The sequence below is a fragment of the Oryzias latipes genome, chromosome 13 (assembly GCF_053564925.1).
Source record: "Oryzias latipes strain Hd-rR chromosome 13, Olatipes_Hd-rR_3.1".
Taxonomy (NCBI): Eukaryota; Metazoa; Chordata; class Actinopteri; order Beloniformes; family Adrianichthyidae; genus Oryzias; species Oryzias latipes.
The window spans coordinates 7003002-7020214 of NC_136249.1; the positions used below are offsets into that span (position 1 = coordinate 7003002).

At 41.0% G+C, this 17213-nt stretch overlaps 1 protein-coding gene across 6 annotated transcripts in view; it reads left to right on the forward strand.

Annotated features, from left to right (window-relative positions):
* Positions 1-6870: 6870 nt before the first annotated feature.
* The window catches only part of gdpd5b (glycerophosphodiester phosphodiesterase domain containing 5b), a 49764-nt gene continuing 39421 nt past the window's right edge, over positions 6871-17213 (forward strand). For 5 of the 6 annotated variants that reach the window (XR_909905.4, XR_002291580.3, XR_002291581.3 and 2 more), the window contains exon 1: positions 6876-7456. The gene's annotated coding sequence lies outside the window, so the exon portion shown is untranslated. Of the gene's footprint in view, positions 7457-17213 lie in introns of all 6 variants that reach the window. The other variant, XR_013647108.1, reaches the window with a different exon arrangement.

Consider the following 17213-nt stretch of genomic DNA (forward strand, 5'->3'; position numbering starts at 1 on the left):
CAGAAGAAAAAACTGTGTTTTTTTTTTTTTTTTGCAGTTTTCCTTTCAAGCGCTCTGTTAAAAGTCTCCACAGTAGCTTTCAGGCCTGAGTTTGGCCCCCACCCCCACAGTGCCACGTCTCCAACTCAGCTGCAGGCCTGCTAGAAGATGGGGGTGAAAGGGAGATGTGGTTAAAAAAAAAAAAAAAACCTGGCGTGTCCAAACCAAAACCTCTGTTCTAGACGTTTCTGAGCACCCAAATACAACGTTTACAGTTCTTGAATAAAAAAATAAAAGAAGAAATTTTCCTTTAATATATAAGAATTATGTTTGGATTACAGTTTAGTTTAGTTAGCAACGTGACCTATTCATTGATGGACATTGATTTGATCTTTACTAACGAAGGACATTCCATTACACTCATTTTGCCCTCTGCTTTTTCCACCGATCCCTGTAGCCTGTCCTTCTAAAATATTCTGCATAAATTGGCAGCTTCTTTTCAGAAAGTAACTTCCGTTTATCCTGAAATTCCTCAGCATTTGCCGAGTGGGGGGAAGTCCTGGGTCAATAAAGCTATTGCAGGATGTGAAAAGCAAAGAAGCTTCAAAGAGCAGCTGTACTGTTGTAGGAGTAATTACACAAGAGAGAAATCCAAATTTAGATGTGAATAATTGTGCTTTTTTGGAAAAAGGATGCTTTTTTGTACCGTTCTGGGGCAGGATTGCATATGAAGAACCATTCTTTTTGCACCCAAAGGTCTTGATCACGATGAAGAGCTATGGATGTGTGGTCACAAGCTTTTCCACCCACAGAACCTTCTCGGGTCCAACTAATTATACATCACGTGTGTGTGCTTGTCTGTGAGGGCAGACTGAAACTTCCAGACCTTCTCTGGTTCTTCTTCCAACACGAGCGGGAGGAAGACAACCTCTGACAGAGGCCAGAAACGAGTGGAAGAGGGCCGAGCCTCCTATTACAGTACATGATGCAACGTTTCAGAAGGGAAAACCTCCTTTTGGACATAAAGCCTGAGGCACGTTTTCATGGGGAGGGTGGAGCAACTGTTACATAACTGCGACAAAGAAATGCTATTGGAGGAACGAAGCCCGGGCAACATCTGGACGTCTGTACTCTAACCTCAGAGCAGTGTCACTTTTCTGCAATTATTTAGTCAGAAACTGTTATTTTATTTATTTATTTATTATTTTTTTTTTTTTTTAACTTGTCCTGTCCAACAGCTGGGCAAACAGCTGAGAGCTGAAGGCCTCTTGTGTTGGACATATTTTACTTGAACAACAGGGGTTATGAATCTTCAGACAAACCAGAGGTATGTCTGAATAAACCCCTTTTGTAATTGAGGCCAAATTTTATTCATTTGAATCGTATTTGAAAATCTTTGGTGTTGGTCCGGACGGAAAAGGAAAGAAGGGAAGAAGAGAGAGGGATGTTAGAGAGAGGGGGGGTAGAAGGGTGGTCATAGGAGGGGGGGGGGGTAAGACCATGAAGCAGCATAGAGCAGACAGGTTTACTGGTTGTTTATCACCACGGTACGGTTCAAATGTAGTACAAAAAGGGCGGGGCCTGTTCACACACACTGAAATGTTATCAACACACCTTCTAGCTGTAAAAATGTCCACCTGTCAACATGTACACAAAACAGATAGTGTTCACACACTTATGCCTTCAAACCAACTAGTGTGAAATATTTCATTCATCCAATCATGCAAACTATTAGTGCAAAGGTGAGCTAACACCTGTGCTCAGGTGAGTGTTTATGTTCTTCTAAAATGGATGGAGGAATGTGAAAAGAAGGAGGAGGAGCGCCCAGCCATCCCCACACCCAGACCCCCGCCGCAGCAGCAGCTCAGCCGGAACCCCCCAACGCCACACGGCAGCAGGCAGGGAACAACTGCCCCCCATTAAATCATAAACTATTTACATTTTTGGAAAATTGATCTGAGATTCCTTCAAAACATTAAAAAAGTCTAAGCATTTTGCATTTGCAGGGTTCAAACACGCAGGAGAGGATGTAGACGTCTGGGGTGGCTGTGAACAAACAAGATGTCAGCCGCTGTCCTGGAACAACAAACAGCAGCTGCTAGGAGGATTACCGAGTTACTTCCTTCCCGGTGGAATCCCCCACAAGCAAGAATGTCTCCTAAAGGACCCTGACAGTGTCCCACTTAAGGCTTTGCAAAGGGCAAATCATGGACCATTCGATGATTTATGACAAAAACGGGGCAAAAAATGTCTATGGAAAAAAGCATTTGGGTGCTCTGCCACTGCATGCAGGAGCCATGAAGACTTTTGTAGAGTGAGCATGATGTAAGAGCCGGGGAATGTTTCAGCTCTGCTAAATGATTTCACTGCTTTCTAAAGAGAAGCAGAGTCCCAGATCCAAAACGGTAGCTTTTACTGAAAACACACTGATTCCTACATCTGAGACTGAAGAGCATTATTTATGGCAAACTGAATTCTATCTGATCCCTGCATCCCCCACAAACACGGACGCTTCAACTCAATGTGCTGCAGAACAACCACATTCAGAGACGATTACCTTCAGACTGCTCACTACCAAGCTCTGATATGAACATATTTGAAGATGGATGTAAATAAAGATACATGTAAATATTGTAGATATATCTTCTTTCTCTTTCGGCTTTTCCCATCAGGGGTCGCCACAGCGAATCATCGTTTTCCATCTCACTCTATCATGGACATCTTCTATATATGGTTTAAATATGAATTATCTTTGAACTTTTAAGAACTTTCTTGTGGAGCCAAGCTATAACAAGATTCATCCATCCATCCATTTTCTGTACCGCTTTGTCCCTTTCGGGGTCACGGGGTTGCCGGAGCCTATCCCGGCTACTTGGGCGTAGGCAGGGGATGCCCTGGACAGGTCGCCAGTCTGTCGCAGGGTAGAACATCCACAATCACACACCCATGCACTCTCACACTCACACCTATGGACAATTTAGAGTTGCCAATTCACCTATGAAGCATGTTTTTGGACAGTGGGAGGAAGCCAGAGATCCCGGAGAGAACCCACGCATGCACGGGGAGAACATGCAAACTCCACACAGAAAGGTCCCCAATTGATGTATTTTTCATGTCCCCCAGCCGGGACTTGAACCAGGGGCCTTCTTGCTGTGAGGCAAGAGCGCTAACCACTGCGCCACTTCACTGCTTTGTATTTGTGCATAAAAATGAAGTATTTGTATACGTATTATAACAATTAAATGTCTTTCAAACCAAAATAGAGAGAATACAACATTTTATTGCAAGCAATTGAGTGTTTTATTGTTTTCCTTCTGATTTGATGAAAAACTTAACAACATAGTTTCCACTAAAACTATATTGTGTCTAAAAGCAGATCGCATATGTTATTTTTCTACCATCTGTGTCATAGTCAAGTAGTAGAAACATGTTACAAAATAGCCTCTACTTTATAACTTGAAGATCAGATGCCTACAGGTTATCATAACTACTGCTCATCATTTCATTTATTTAATACAAAATTGTCCTTCTACAAAAGGCTCACAAAGAGTTTAAGGTACTGGTGTGCAGACTTACTTCTGCAAAGCTATGAAGCCTAAACAACTGTTTTATGCTGCTGCTTTTGGTTCTTAGCTCTAAATATAGGCCTGATATAATATCAAGTAATCATTACAATACAATAATTGTGTTACTGAAACGCGGTTGCTAACAATAATTTTGCAAACATAAAACACAGCTGCATGCTCTGTTGCCACGTCAAGACTTGCGTGAGAGCGTCCCCTAGTGGAAAGACGTGAAATAAATGTTTTCACTTCAGATGATTTCTGATCGTGTTCTACGTTTGAGCAGTAAAAAGGATTTAAAAAATAAGAAATCTAAATGTTTGGCCAAAATGTTAAAATATTGATTATTTTTTCCCCCAGGAATTTCCTCAGGAAATAAAAATAATACCTCTGAAAAAGCAAATTCCTACGTAAATATTTTAAGTAGAATTATTATTTTTGTGTGTATCTGTGTGTGCGTGTTTTTTTTTGTGTGTATCCAATATCTGGAACACAACGTTTGACCGCATCCCACTTCCCTTAATGCGTTGTGTTTCAGGCTCACAACAACTAGGTGGAGCACTTGACCTTCGGGATGAGATACATAATATTAATAAAACCAACTTTTATCCAGATCCTTGATTAAAAAAAAAGAAAACCTTTGCACATTTTTATGAAATAGGTTTGTTTTATGTATGTCAAACAAAAACAAACATTTAAAAATGTCAATAACCTTTTTTTGGGTTGTTTAAATTTAAAAAAAAGCACAAAGTATAAAACATAATTAGAAAATGAGTCCTAGTTAGGTTAACTGGAACTCACAAGACCTTAAAAACAAAACAAAAAAAGAGCTTCAGATGTGTTTAGAGACATTTCAGACCTCAGAAAAGATCACGTCTTCATGCGAAATTTCAGTGGACCTTCATAGTCAGAACAGGCTGTCACCCACCCACCCACCCTCAAACAAACACCCTTTGAGACAGCTTAGGAGTCCCACACTTTGCCCGATCCAGCTGTTAAGCAAAGTCACCTGCGGGGAGGACCCCCATGGCCCTTGCTGCACTTCCTGCTTGTGGATGCTGGCTGGCATTTTATAACGGGTGGAGTTCAAAACGAAGCTAAGCCGCTGGAGCTGCTGACTAATGGCAGCCTGCAGAGTGAGGAGCAGGGAAGTCCGGGTCAGCCGTATCAAAGACTGATCACACAGTTTGTCACCGGAAATCATCCCGAGTGGAGCATCATCCCTGCTCCCCTTCATGCAGATGCACCTGCAGAGACAATGTCAAGGTGTGTGCCGGAAAGCACGCCAAGCCTGTAAGGTCAGCTTCCATGTTTGTTTCCCCATCAGAGACGTGGTAGGTTATGAGGGTAATGCAAGGTGAGTAGCGCTCCAACAACACTGGGATTTTCATTAGTGGAGGCGACAAAAGGCGTTTGATCTTCTGAAATCATGAATTTGGATTAGTCTGTCCTATAAAAATCGCCCAACAACACTAAATTAGGAGACAAAGCTTGACAAGCAGGCTCAAGGGTCTGGATCCATCCCTGCGCTGGTTGTTTCCTTGACGATGACGGTGAAGTTGTCCTCATTTTCACATCACAATGTCCTACAGCTTGACAAACAAACCTTCAGACAAATAAATACAATTGATGGGAGAAGGATTGGGGACTTTGCGCAGTAAGCCTGTGTCGGCAGCCTGTTATTTCACACGTTTAGGGCAGCGTCATTGTTTGTGAGGTTTTCACGGGCACAACAAATACTGAGATCTGTCGGAGTGGCAGAGAGACAGCGTGGTTCGTTACAAACTAAGGACTGAAGGATGAATGGAGCATGTCGTTAGTTCACCTCTGGGGCTGATGGGAATATAAAGAATTTTAAATTGTCATGCGAGGAGGTGGAGTGCATTAGTTAGTAAATGTTGTTTCTTTCTAAACATCCTGTTTTAGCTGTTTTCTCAATACAAGGAAGACAACAGGATCTACTTACTTTAATGTTCATCTCAGCTAAGTATGTGTAAATATATTCATGATGAACCTTTTTGTGCCCACTTTTATTTGTGAAATGAAAACATATGCTGAATCTAATTTAAACTCAGAGTTTACAGGCTTTAAAACATGAAACCTATTCAAAAATATAGTGAAACGATTCAGTTTCACGATTCGATTCATATCATAATATGTGGTTACCAATGTGATTCATAGCCAATATTGGTTTATTGATCTGGTTTTCGGACATAAAATGGATCCAAAATATTGTTAGCCAAATCTTCAACCACTGTGACTCAGATAGAAATACCTGCTACTGAACAGTGCAGTTTTCTACATTCATTGGATTTTTCAAGATCATCAATTGTAAATTAAATATGTGTTCAAACAAACAAGTAAACTAGAATGAATGTCAAATCCATTCACATTTTAGTTTCTTAAAGTTCAGCTCACTGTTGTTTTTCCACATCCAAATGATCCAAAGGGAACATTCTTAGAACATTCTAGCACACTGGATGGTCACATGACTTTACTAAATTCAAAGTGTTTCCACACATTGGACTGGAAGGATGGTTGATCAGTTTTTGCTGACATCACGTGTGTGTTGTCTGCTGTGATGTCACTTGGTCGTTTTTACCTTATAGTAAAATAAATCTACCGGTTCTGTGTCTAAATCCAAATGGTATCTTCCAAGGTTGATTATAATTGATTTATATTCTTTAAAAACTATTTTATACAACTTGCTTCTACCAGATCAATCTGGTTGGATCGTATTAATGTAAATTGAACGATCAATTAAGCTTATTATTGTTACACTGCTTTGAAAAGTACAATTTTAATAAGTGGTGATGCCCCTTACCTTTTTCTAGATATATGCGCTGTCATTTTTTTTCTTATTCAGTGTTTTCTTCCTTTGTTCAGTTTTCTGCATTATGTTCAACATTGTGCAATTTTCTGTTGTGTTTGTGGGTCACTAGATGAAGCTTACTTTCCTTTTCTCCTCATTCAGTTAGCTCTCTGAAAATGAGGTCAACACAAGCAACAAATGATTCTTCTTCCTTTGAGAAAAAAATAATGATAATCAAAAAACAAACATCTTTAAATCTGATAGAAAACTTTTACTGCTTAACAGCTACTTTTATTCTGCAAATACAGAACAGACAAAAAATACACACGTTTCAACAGCTAAACCGCCAGAAAACAACAAAAAATACACAATTTAAGAAAAACGTGGCCGCACATGACACTTCTTGTTTATCGTGTTCTGTATCTGTGAGACGTTCAATGCTGAGAACAAATTGATAAAAGGTGTAGGAAACATGGCCGGCGCCGCATTCAAGTCACGTCGGATTTTTTTGTTTACACAGTCATATTTGTTGTGACACACACAAATATGGAGACGTACGACTTGACACAACTTTATTCATCTCGACATGTAAACAAAAACACGTGTTAATTTTTTTTCACTAGTATTTTCGACGTTGTTGTTGAGCAGTGAACGCGCCCCAGCAAGCATACCCCTCACCTTTACGCTCCTCCGCTTGACCTGAACCCGCAGAGCAAAGTCAGCTCCCGGCCGCCGACGCTCCCCTGATGTACGGGGAGGGCTGGAGATAAAAGGACACTCCTCCCCCCCGCCGCCGAGGAGCCCATCCAAACACTCAGTGTACATATCTGCTCACTCACGCGGAGGCGACGGCACGCGCTTCACCTCCACAAAAGGCACAGGACGGAGTGAAAACAGGAGGCAGGAGACATTTGCGACATTCTCGGATAGACAACTGGCTCCCTTTTCTCCCCCCCCCCCCGGTTTTGAACTTCGGTTCTGAAAGCATTTTTGCCGGTTCTGAACTTTCCTCGCCGGTCCCGGTTTGGGCATTGGGAGCTCCAACTCTGTTAACCTCACGGCGAACCGAAAAACAGTTAAAGTGGTAGCAGCCTTCTGACCGGTAAGTGTGGAACACTTTGGTTTTTCAACAGTTTGACCATTTCTGTGCCCAATTACCATGGTAACGACGTTAGCCAGCCAATAAGCTATTTCACATTAAGAGTCTTCCTATTCATTGGTACGAGGACAGAAAACTATTAATTCAAGGTTTTAAGTCAAACATTTTGTGGTTTCACTTTACTAGAGTTTTTAAAACATCCGTCTTCTTTCGTGCAGCTGTAAATTTGCTGTAATTTTCCTTTAAGAACCAGTATCGGGATTGATTAATACTGCTGAGTGCTTTTCCGACAACATTCCTGGAACCAGCTATCGTTTTAGGCATTAGCAATTAGTTGCTGGAGGTGTAACAATCCACAGGAGATTTCCCCCAAAATCGTGCTTGGTTTTATTTTGACTTTCAAACAAATAAAACAAGGAAAATGCTTCTAATATTATTCAAAAGTCACTGTATTTTACTATAAAATGTCAGAAGGTTTATGCAGCCTGTTAAAGAAAATGGAATCAATATTAATTAGAAAATGAAATATTCATTAATCAAAGCTATCAGTTGGGTTTTCTTTTAATGTAATTTCTTGTCCTTGTCAAGGAAAACATTTGCTTTTGATACAAAATTCATAATTTTATATATAAGAGCTCTAGTTTTTTCAGTGTCAATTATTACTTTTATGACAAAAGGTTATAGAAGTCGAACGAAAATAGGATTTACAACAGAAACTCTTTACTGACATTTCAAAGTATTTGTATTCTTGAGGCCATTGTAGAAATATTCCCACATCGTAGCATTAAGATGGGTGTTTATTTTTTCCCATAGCTCAAGCCCGAGTGTCTTTGAGGGAATCATACGGGGAATTATCCCATAGGAAAATGAGTTGTTAAACAGAAAAGCACAACAAGACTAGACTGGTTTTTACCGGGTTTATTTATTTAGTGATGAGTGACTGAACTAGACTTTGATTCAAATAAATGAAGTGATAGAAAACCCAGAATTGTTTGAGCATTTGTTCTACTGTGTTATTGTTTATTTGTACAGAAAACACAGTTGCGTTGTGGCAGCACACCAGACCAGCAGGTTTTTCCCCAAATTCAAGTCTTTTCAGCTCATAGTCCTCAAGAGTGACATAAAGCATCGGTATCGGCATCAATGGCACAAATGTCTTCACCAGGCTTTTCTCAAAAGTGGCTTATAAAGACTTATTCACTTGTTCACAAAACTATTTTGTTGAGAAACCAAACATTTTACTTGTTCCGTCTTGATTCGAGACAATTTTTTAAGGGGACATTAAAGCATTAGTCACAAAAAATGGGCAAACCTGTATGGGGCACACCAATGACCTGCAGGAAATGCCAAGTTATAGACCATTCAGTGAGAAAGTCAGAGAGAAAATGTCCATGCTTTTTTCTCTCTCCCAAGTATGCTGTGGACAACAGGTCATAGTGAACACTTTAACAACACCTAAAGGCCTGTTCACACCGGGACGAATTTCGCCGGCGATTTTCGCCGACGTTTAACGCCTCGTGACTAAACAAAGGGCACCAACGAGAGTGTGCACACCGACGCGAAAAAACGCCACGCGTTAAAGCGTCAAAAAAAAAAAACGCCTCGAGTTCGTTTTTTTGAGGCGTCGAAATCTATTCGACCAATGAGAATGGCGCTTTTGCTCACGTGTCTGGAGCTTCTGAAGTTACAGTAAAACACAACTTGGGGGCGCTCAAACACAAAACTGCCTTGCTGAGCACACATACCAGCGAAGAAGATAGACGCCAAGTAGCGTCTACACAGCCGCGAAGCAATAATGACGGACATTCTAAAATATCCCCGAACCAAGCACCAGTTGGAGCTACTGGTGCTTGAAATATTCATGTTTTCTTTGTTTGATTCTGACAAGCGTGTAAATACTTGCTCTCTTCTTCTGAGTGAAAAGCGACTTTAAGAAGCGTAAAGTTGCGCAGCGCCACCTTGTGTACAGGAGTATTTCTGTTTTACATTAAGCGCCATCTAATGTCAGGGAATGAAATTGCATGTTCACTCCACTCATCGTCAGCGAAAATCGCCTGGGTGTGAACACAAAAAACGTGGCGAAAAACGCTGGCGAATAACGCCTGGCGAATATTCGTCCCGGTGTGTACGGGCCTTAAGTGTGAGTAAAGGTGAAGCAGGCACGTTGTACAAATGTTTCTTTTTTTCCCTTCAACCACCCCAGATCCTGCACACTGTGCAGGGAGCCTGTTATTTCTTTTCTTATAAGTGTGTGCTCCTTACGCCAATCCTGAATGTTAGAATTTAGGAAATTAGACGGAGAGTAAATGGTCTGTGTGTGGGCATCCTATGGACACTTGGGGTGTATTCAGACTGGACACATTTGGGCCGCTTAACGTCATTTTCTCCCTATAATCCGGAACAAATTTTCAGTCTGAATACAGTCAAGTGGACCCAGGTTCGGGACCAGGAACCACTCTCTGACCCGTCTTTCAAGGTGGTCCTAGTTCGTTTCCAATCAGACTGAGCCTCAGTCAGCTGAACCATAACGATTACCATAGCCGACGTAAACGGAGAAAGTATGAAACAACACTGAGGCCTTTAAGCTGAAAACGCTTCTTGCATACTTTTCTGTGTCTACGCGGCATCCGCCTGACGGGCGCTTCTGTGACATCATCCTAAAGGCTTTCTTGTAGATCCTAACAGAATTCTGCTTAAACCAATGCAATAACACCACAATGATGAGACAGAGCAGCTCATTGAAATTTGGTTGGATTAATTCAGACTCATCAAAACAACTTTATACCTGACGTCTCCCCAGCACTGCAGCTGCTAGCATCCTCTGTTAAAGTTAAAGCACACACGGCACGTCTCCTTGCCAGTAACCACAGTGCAGCATGGCTCCACCGTACAGCATTTGCGCACAAATCAGCATGGGGCAGAACACGCACTTTACTAGAGACTAGAGTTAGACACAAACGCCATATGACAGCATTAAAGTGGCCATACGAGCATCAATAGAGCTGCAAGACACACCTGCGTTCCTGCGTTTAGACTGCACAGTGAATTGATGATTCATACTTGAGACCTTCTGCATTCTCTGATTTAAAAGAATCTTTAAATTATTCCTTCATGCATGTTCCAAACATTAGATAGTCCAGTACTTGTAAGGATGTTTCACACACATGAAAAAGTATGCATGTCCTTGGCATTTTCGACAAATGATTTTAGACTTTCGGTCCTTTCAACTATGTGCACATTCATCACATTGCAGGAGTTAATTAGTGATTCTGAGTCCTAACCTTTGCTTGCTTTCTTTTGCTGAAGGATAGTTGTGTTCTTCCATCATTTTACATCCAATAATTGATATATAGGCCTGTATTTTCTTTTTTAATTCAAGAACTTGTGCTTCAGTGAATTGATAAGTTATAGTTATATTGGGTTATATTAAAATTTGTGTGTGAATTTAAGTTTTGTATTAGTTGTAAGATCTTCTCTTTATTCCCAAAAGAATCCACTCACTCATCCAAATAATTGAGTTAGAATTACTGATCATCTAATCATTGAGATGACCACAGGTGATTGGAATTAATGCACATAAACCCACAGACTCTTGAAACATTTTTGAAACAATGGGCTGTTCTTTAGCGATCAGTAAATTCCAGCATTATACATAACGACGAGGAACAGCATTAAAACCATGCTCCACATAGTGAAATGCTTTTTGAATGACTGCATTTAGCCATTTTTGAGGTTTGGCAGAGGGAGGATTATGGTATGCGGTTGTTTTACAGTAACTGGGCTTGGGTCCTCAGTTTCAGCAAAAGTGGAGGCGGACCTCCCTTTCTGACATGACTGCACACAACAAGGTCCAAAAGAGAGTATTGGTGTGGAAGAAGTGGACTGGTTTGCACCGACTCGCTCTGATCATGGTGGAACGTTTGATAGGAGACTGTGTGTGCTTTCCCACCCAACATCAAACACCCACCTTCTTTAACTCATTTTGGAACAATCCCAGTTGAATATATGCTGTAGTACTTCAATTGAACATTGGGGCTGGTTTCAAAAGTGAGTTTCTGTACAGCTGGGGCTTTCCTTATTTTGATGTGAGATGGCGGACTAAAAAGCATTAAAAAAACAACCCTTCACTTTTTTTTGTTTTGTTCCAACAAAGCTTCAATTTTTAGAACGTTGCAGAGTTGGATGTAGTAAACTCTGGTAGATTTGTCCATCCCACTTTAGGTTTCACTCTTATATGAGGGTTAGAGTTTGTATATTGGTCTGTGGTCTGACCCTACAAATGCACTTCTCTATATAGATCTCTCTCTAGATCACAATGTGATTTATTTGAAGTTTTTATGCATTATACTTTAGATTACTAGTGTACTGGTTTTATCCCATCATGGAACATAAAGAATTGTTCATCATTTAAGCGTGCATGGCTTTCAGGACTATTTTGCCTTCAGTTGCATAAATCATGCAAGTCTGTCACAGATAAGCCACTTGCACTTTCCATGCTAAAAGTAATTCTTAGAAGTATTTCATGTACTTTACTGTGGAATTGTTTAACAAACAAGGCCCTCTCCTCACTAACAGAAACATCCGGTTGTTCCCGGTTCATTTAGTCAATATTCCGTTGGCAACATGTCAGTCCCCCATTACACAGGAGGTTGCGGCTCTGCAGTCCAGTACAGTGCATACTCCTCAACTCTCTTCTGTACCAAACCTTTTGAAATGTCCAACACATAACGGATCATGTTGCTGCATGGACATGTTCTTTGTCCACCCCACAAAAAACCTCTCATAGGTATCATTCCTGTTAAAATGCAGCAGGATGCTGTACGAGATTATGCTGTACGAGGCACTGTTTCTATGCCTTGTCCGGTGTATACAGATTTACATTCCAAAGGTAATTGCTGATTTTTTTTTTGTTTCCTTCTTTGTTCACTCTGCAGAACACATGAGACTTTGGTTATCTGTCCTTGTTAGTTTGTAATCTGAGCCTTGTTCTAAAGCCAGTGCTTAGACAAACTGGGTGGTGCAGTTACTTTAGAAAAAGTTGAGTTTTCCCCCAGAAAAACATCTCAGTATTTACTTGTCTTTTTTTTATTTTTGAAATACTCACATTTAAAAAGATTTTATTATCTTAAAAAGTCAACTATCCTTTTTAAAGAACTGAAATGTAGTAAAATTTTCTTTTGTTGGCAATTGTGCACCAATGTTTGGTTTAATTTTTATCTTTAAGTTAGTTTAACTGAACCAAGACCACATACTCAGAAAGCAGAGCTCTTTATGGTGGCAGACTTGTCTGGCCTTGCTCTTTCAGTGTAGCCTGCAGTCACAGTAGACGGAGGACAGATTTGGGTGTGATATCAACACACAGATGGTGGTTGACGGCCCTCATGCTGACATACAGATGGTACCTTTTTTAAAGCTCGCTTGTCCAAACCATTTCACCATTTCATCTTTAGCCTAAAGAATAAAAACAAGCCAATAAAGTTGACTTTTTACCCATGAGTCTGTAATGGGTTTCTAAAAGCCATGGATTTCTTTGTCATCTGTTTGTGTGTAGACCATAATATGATCATTTTAGTCATAAGGCATCAATACCAGGAGAACATCAGATGTTTAATTTACCTTCACATATCTTGTGTTTTTATTCTGATGCCACAGGGTAGATTCTTTCAGTTCTTCATAACATGGATATAGGATGACTTTTCCCAGGGCAAACTATAGGAAAATAATGGGGTTCCAATAGACTGAAGTGCTTTGAAAGTAAGGGTGTATTAAGACTTGGAAAACCCTTTGTTCTGGTCCCATTACACTTAATTTGGTCTGGATGGAGTTCTGAACTGTGCGTTTGTTATTTAAGGGTGTATTCAGACTGGACACATTTTTTCCTCTTAAAGTGAACCAGAGTTTGTTTCCCTGGATAATCCGGAGCAAATATTCAGTCTGAATACACCCAAGCGAACCCTGGTGTGGGACCAGGACCCGCTCTCAGACCCATCTTTTAAGATAATTTTGGTTTATGTCCATCCGTACTGATCTTTGGCTCGCTCTGAGATTCCTCACTCTGATAACAATCTGTTCTCGGAGTGAACCAAAACGACCATCCTAGCCCGTCATCATGTGATTTAAACAGAGTAGGAATGTAACAACAGATGAGCTGTGGACAAATAATAAAGCAACAATTGAAAAGTGAAGAGATTTTGTAATTTGGTTTTGTTTACTAGCTTGTTGACTAGCTTTGGTTCGAATCAGGAAAGGCCGCATGACGGCAGTCTGAATACAGATCAAACCCAAGGTTCAGAACTTTCTCTGAAACAAATTAAGCAGCATGGGTTTGGACCAAACGGTTTTTCTAGTCTGAATACACCCTACGTTTTGATATTTAATTGCAGTGTTACCTAAAAACATTAAGAACAATAACTTCTATTGGAAACACTGTCTTTCCTCCAAAGGTCTTCAAGGAATGCCAAAATACAATACAAAAGTAAGTACCGTAATTTCTGGACCATAGAGCGCACCTGATTATAAGCCACACCCATTACAGTTTTAAAGAATGAACCAATTTGCACATACATAAGCCGCACCTGTCTAGAAGCCGCATGTGCCCACATTGAAACGTGTTGTAGAATGAGGATGAGTATGTGCTGAAACCGCGCCGCGTGTGTAAGAAGGAGGGGTTGTTGCAGTGGAAGGAGGGAAGAGTGCGTGCAGCGCAAGAGGGAGCTAGAGCATGCAGCAGAAGTGTGTTGGGGGTGCTCGTTCATGTTTGATATACAGAGTGAAGGAGAACTGTAATAAAAGAAGGTTTCCCCCAGAAGAACGATGAAGGATTCTTTATTTACCCGCTCTGGAGGCTCTGAGGGTCCGAACTAGGGTTTTGCCGATGGACGATATCATCGTCCATCGTGATGGGTGACTGACATCCCGATGGAGAGACCACCATCGTGATGCCACGCCCCCGCCACGTTGCGCGTCGACACCGTAAGCCGCGGTTACATGTACAAAATATCTTGATGGGATCAATGGTCGGATTAGAATCCAACCGTGTAGATGGGCCCAGAAAAATGTTTTCAGAATATAAAAACGTTCACTAAGGTCACACTTTCCGTCGGAATAAATGCACACATGCGCAGTAGGGTTTGAAAACCGGAAGGATATAAATTCCGCCGAGCGGCTTTTTTTTTCAAACTTTATTGAATGTAACAATTCAATACAAAACAATGTTAAACAGCGCCGAGCGGCTATACATTGACATGTCAGCTCTGTAAAATACGACATGATCTTCTAAACGTGCTTTTAATAATGTTACAGTTATTATGAAACACCTGTTCGCTCATCATTTGAATTTTAATCCGTGTGGTCAGTGCTTTTTCTGAACGAAGCCAGGATTAGCAGTATGCTAACACGGGCTAACAACATTAGCTTTGGGTGGTGCTGCTTGCTGGCTGCACGTAAACATGTAAGAATAACATCAGCCTTTATTTAGTCGGGACACGACTGGAAACACAAATCCGCGTGATTGTTTGAATGTTTTCTAAGGACTGAGTGACATTTCTGCTTTGAAGCTCAAACCACTGTATGTGCTGACGATCCGAGCTGTGCTCAGACACACACTTCTCACTCATGAGTTCGGTTGCTTTTACCCCTAGAGCTGCGGGACGGATCGCAGTCTTAAATCTCCCACACATACCGCTCATGTACCCCCCCCCCCCCCCCTTCCCATAAAACACAAAGCTTTAAGTCCGCGCTCCGCCGGTCCACTTCACTAGTGAAGTGCGGGAGCGGACTACTTCTTTTCTATTTTGTTTGTTACTTTTTTTGTTAAAGTCGCTTCCCTCAGTTTATACTGGATCATCGCGGATTAGTCATTAGTTGGGAAATAAAATGAAAAAAGCAAAAAAACGAATAGCAGTTATATACATCGCCCAACCCTAGTCCAAACGGCAGTAACACGGCAGCAATATGGTAGAAAAAACACTAACAGGGCTGTGGCTTTCTCCACAACAGTGACACACCGTAACACAGCACTAACATGGCTGTTTTAAAAAACAAACGTAAAAGTCACTGACAGCTTTCTTCATCTTCCTCCTCTGCACTGAAACCATGGAAGTCTTCCTCCTCAGTGTCGGATTGGAATAGCGTCAGGTATTCTTGGCCACACTCTCAGTGTCTCCTTCGTTGTAGCTGTCAGTGTCACTCTGAGGCAAATCCACTCCTGAGCTTGCGCTGTTCTCTCCGTCACACAGCAGACCGGCTTTTCCAAACCCGTTGGTGACAGTGGATTTTTTCACACTGCTTTTAACGATTGCTTTTAACTTGAAAGACGCATCATATGCATTTCTTCTTGCATTTTCCATGTTGAGGGTCTGTTGGTGCCATTCATTCACAAAGCAGGAATTTACATTAAACGTGCGTCTTCCTCTACATATATACCGTATTCCCCCTGTCTCACTCTTACCCTTTCTGCTGGAGCGCCCCTAGCGGCCGTTAGAAAAAATGCATTAAAAAAAAGGGAAAAAAATGCATAAATTAGCCGCATCACTGAATAAGCCGCAGGATTGAAAGCGTGTGACAAAAGTAGCGTTTTATAATCCGGAAATTCCGGTATGAGGATGAATTTCTATTCCAAGCATATTTATCTGAACTAATGTAAAGTCATATCTGGACCATGGCCGGCTTGAATTTGAGTCATCACCATGGACACCAACATTTGAGTCTTTTTACAAAGGCTTGTCCTCGTAGCTCTGTGTTTTTAAGTATATTTTCTCCCTTCATTTATCGAAAAAAGAGGAAAGCTAAATCATATGTTCTCACGCAGCTGAAGAGAAATGCTCACAAATATAGCTTTAACAGACAATAGTCAACGTGAACCAGTCATTAGGGTGATAAATAGTCAAGCCCACACACAGCAGCATGTCAGATGAACACTTGGTGCTGACAACTAGAAGTTGTTTTAAATTCTATACAATTGACTGGAGTGTTCTTGGTGGAGCTTGAACATACAGTATTTCATTAATCACTGCTGTCTTAGAGGCATTTGTTTACTGCGTACCCATAGATGTATTCATGACGAACACAAAACCCCTTCTTTTTCTCTGTTGCCTGTTGGAGAATATACATTAAAAGCTGCTGTTGAGACTTTAATATTTCTGGTCCAGGTGATGCTTCAGGATCAACACCCCTAAGTCGAATCATGATGAACTGTCTATAGAAATATAGCATAAAACCAGCTCAGTGGCCTTGTAGAGGAGTGTCTGCCCTTTGACTGGAAGGTCGTGAGTCCAAATCCAGGCTGAGTCATACCGAAGACTCTAAAAATGGGACCTAACGCCTCCCTGCTTGACACTCGGCACTAAGGAGTTTGATTGGGGGGTTAAACCTCCAAGTGGTTCCCGAGCGCGGCCGTATCTGCAGCTCACTGCTCCCCAGGGGATGGGTCAAATGTCGACAACAAATGTCACACACCTAGGTGTGTGACAGCAAATGCTACTTTAACTTTAAAACAGTGTCATGCTTTATGCATCAGGCCCAAAAGTCGTTTTTAACAAATAACTTTTAAGTGATATATAGGCCTACGACTCTTGTTTTGCCCACATTAAAGTGCATTAATGGATTTTCACCACTTGTGTTTTCCATTATTTAGCCTCAATAATAGAAATGACTTACGGTAATGCTGCTTTTATCCCTGTTTTCAGTGTCGTAATTTGAAATTAATCTAATTAGGTTTTATTTGTTTCACAGATTATAATCAACCTTTTTTATGTTTAAG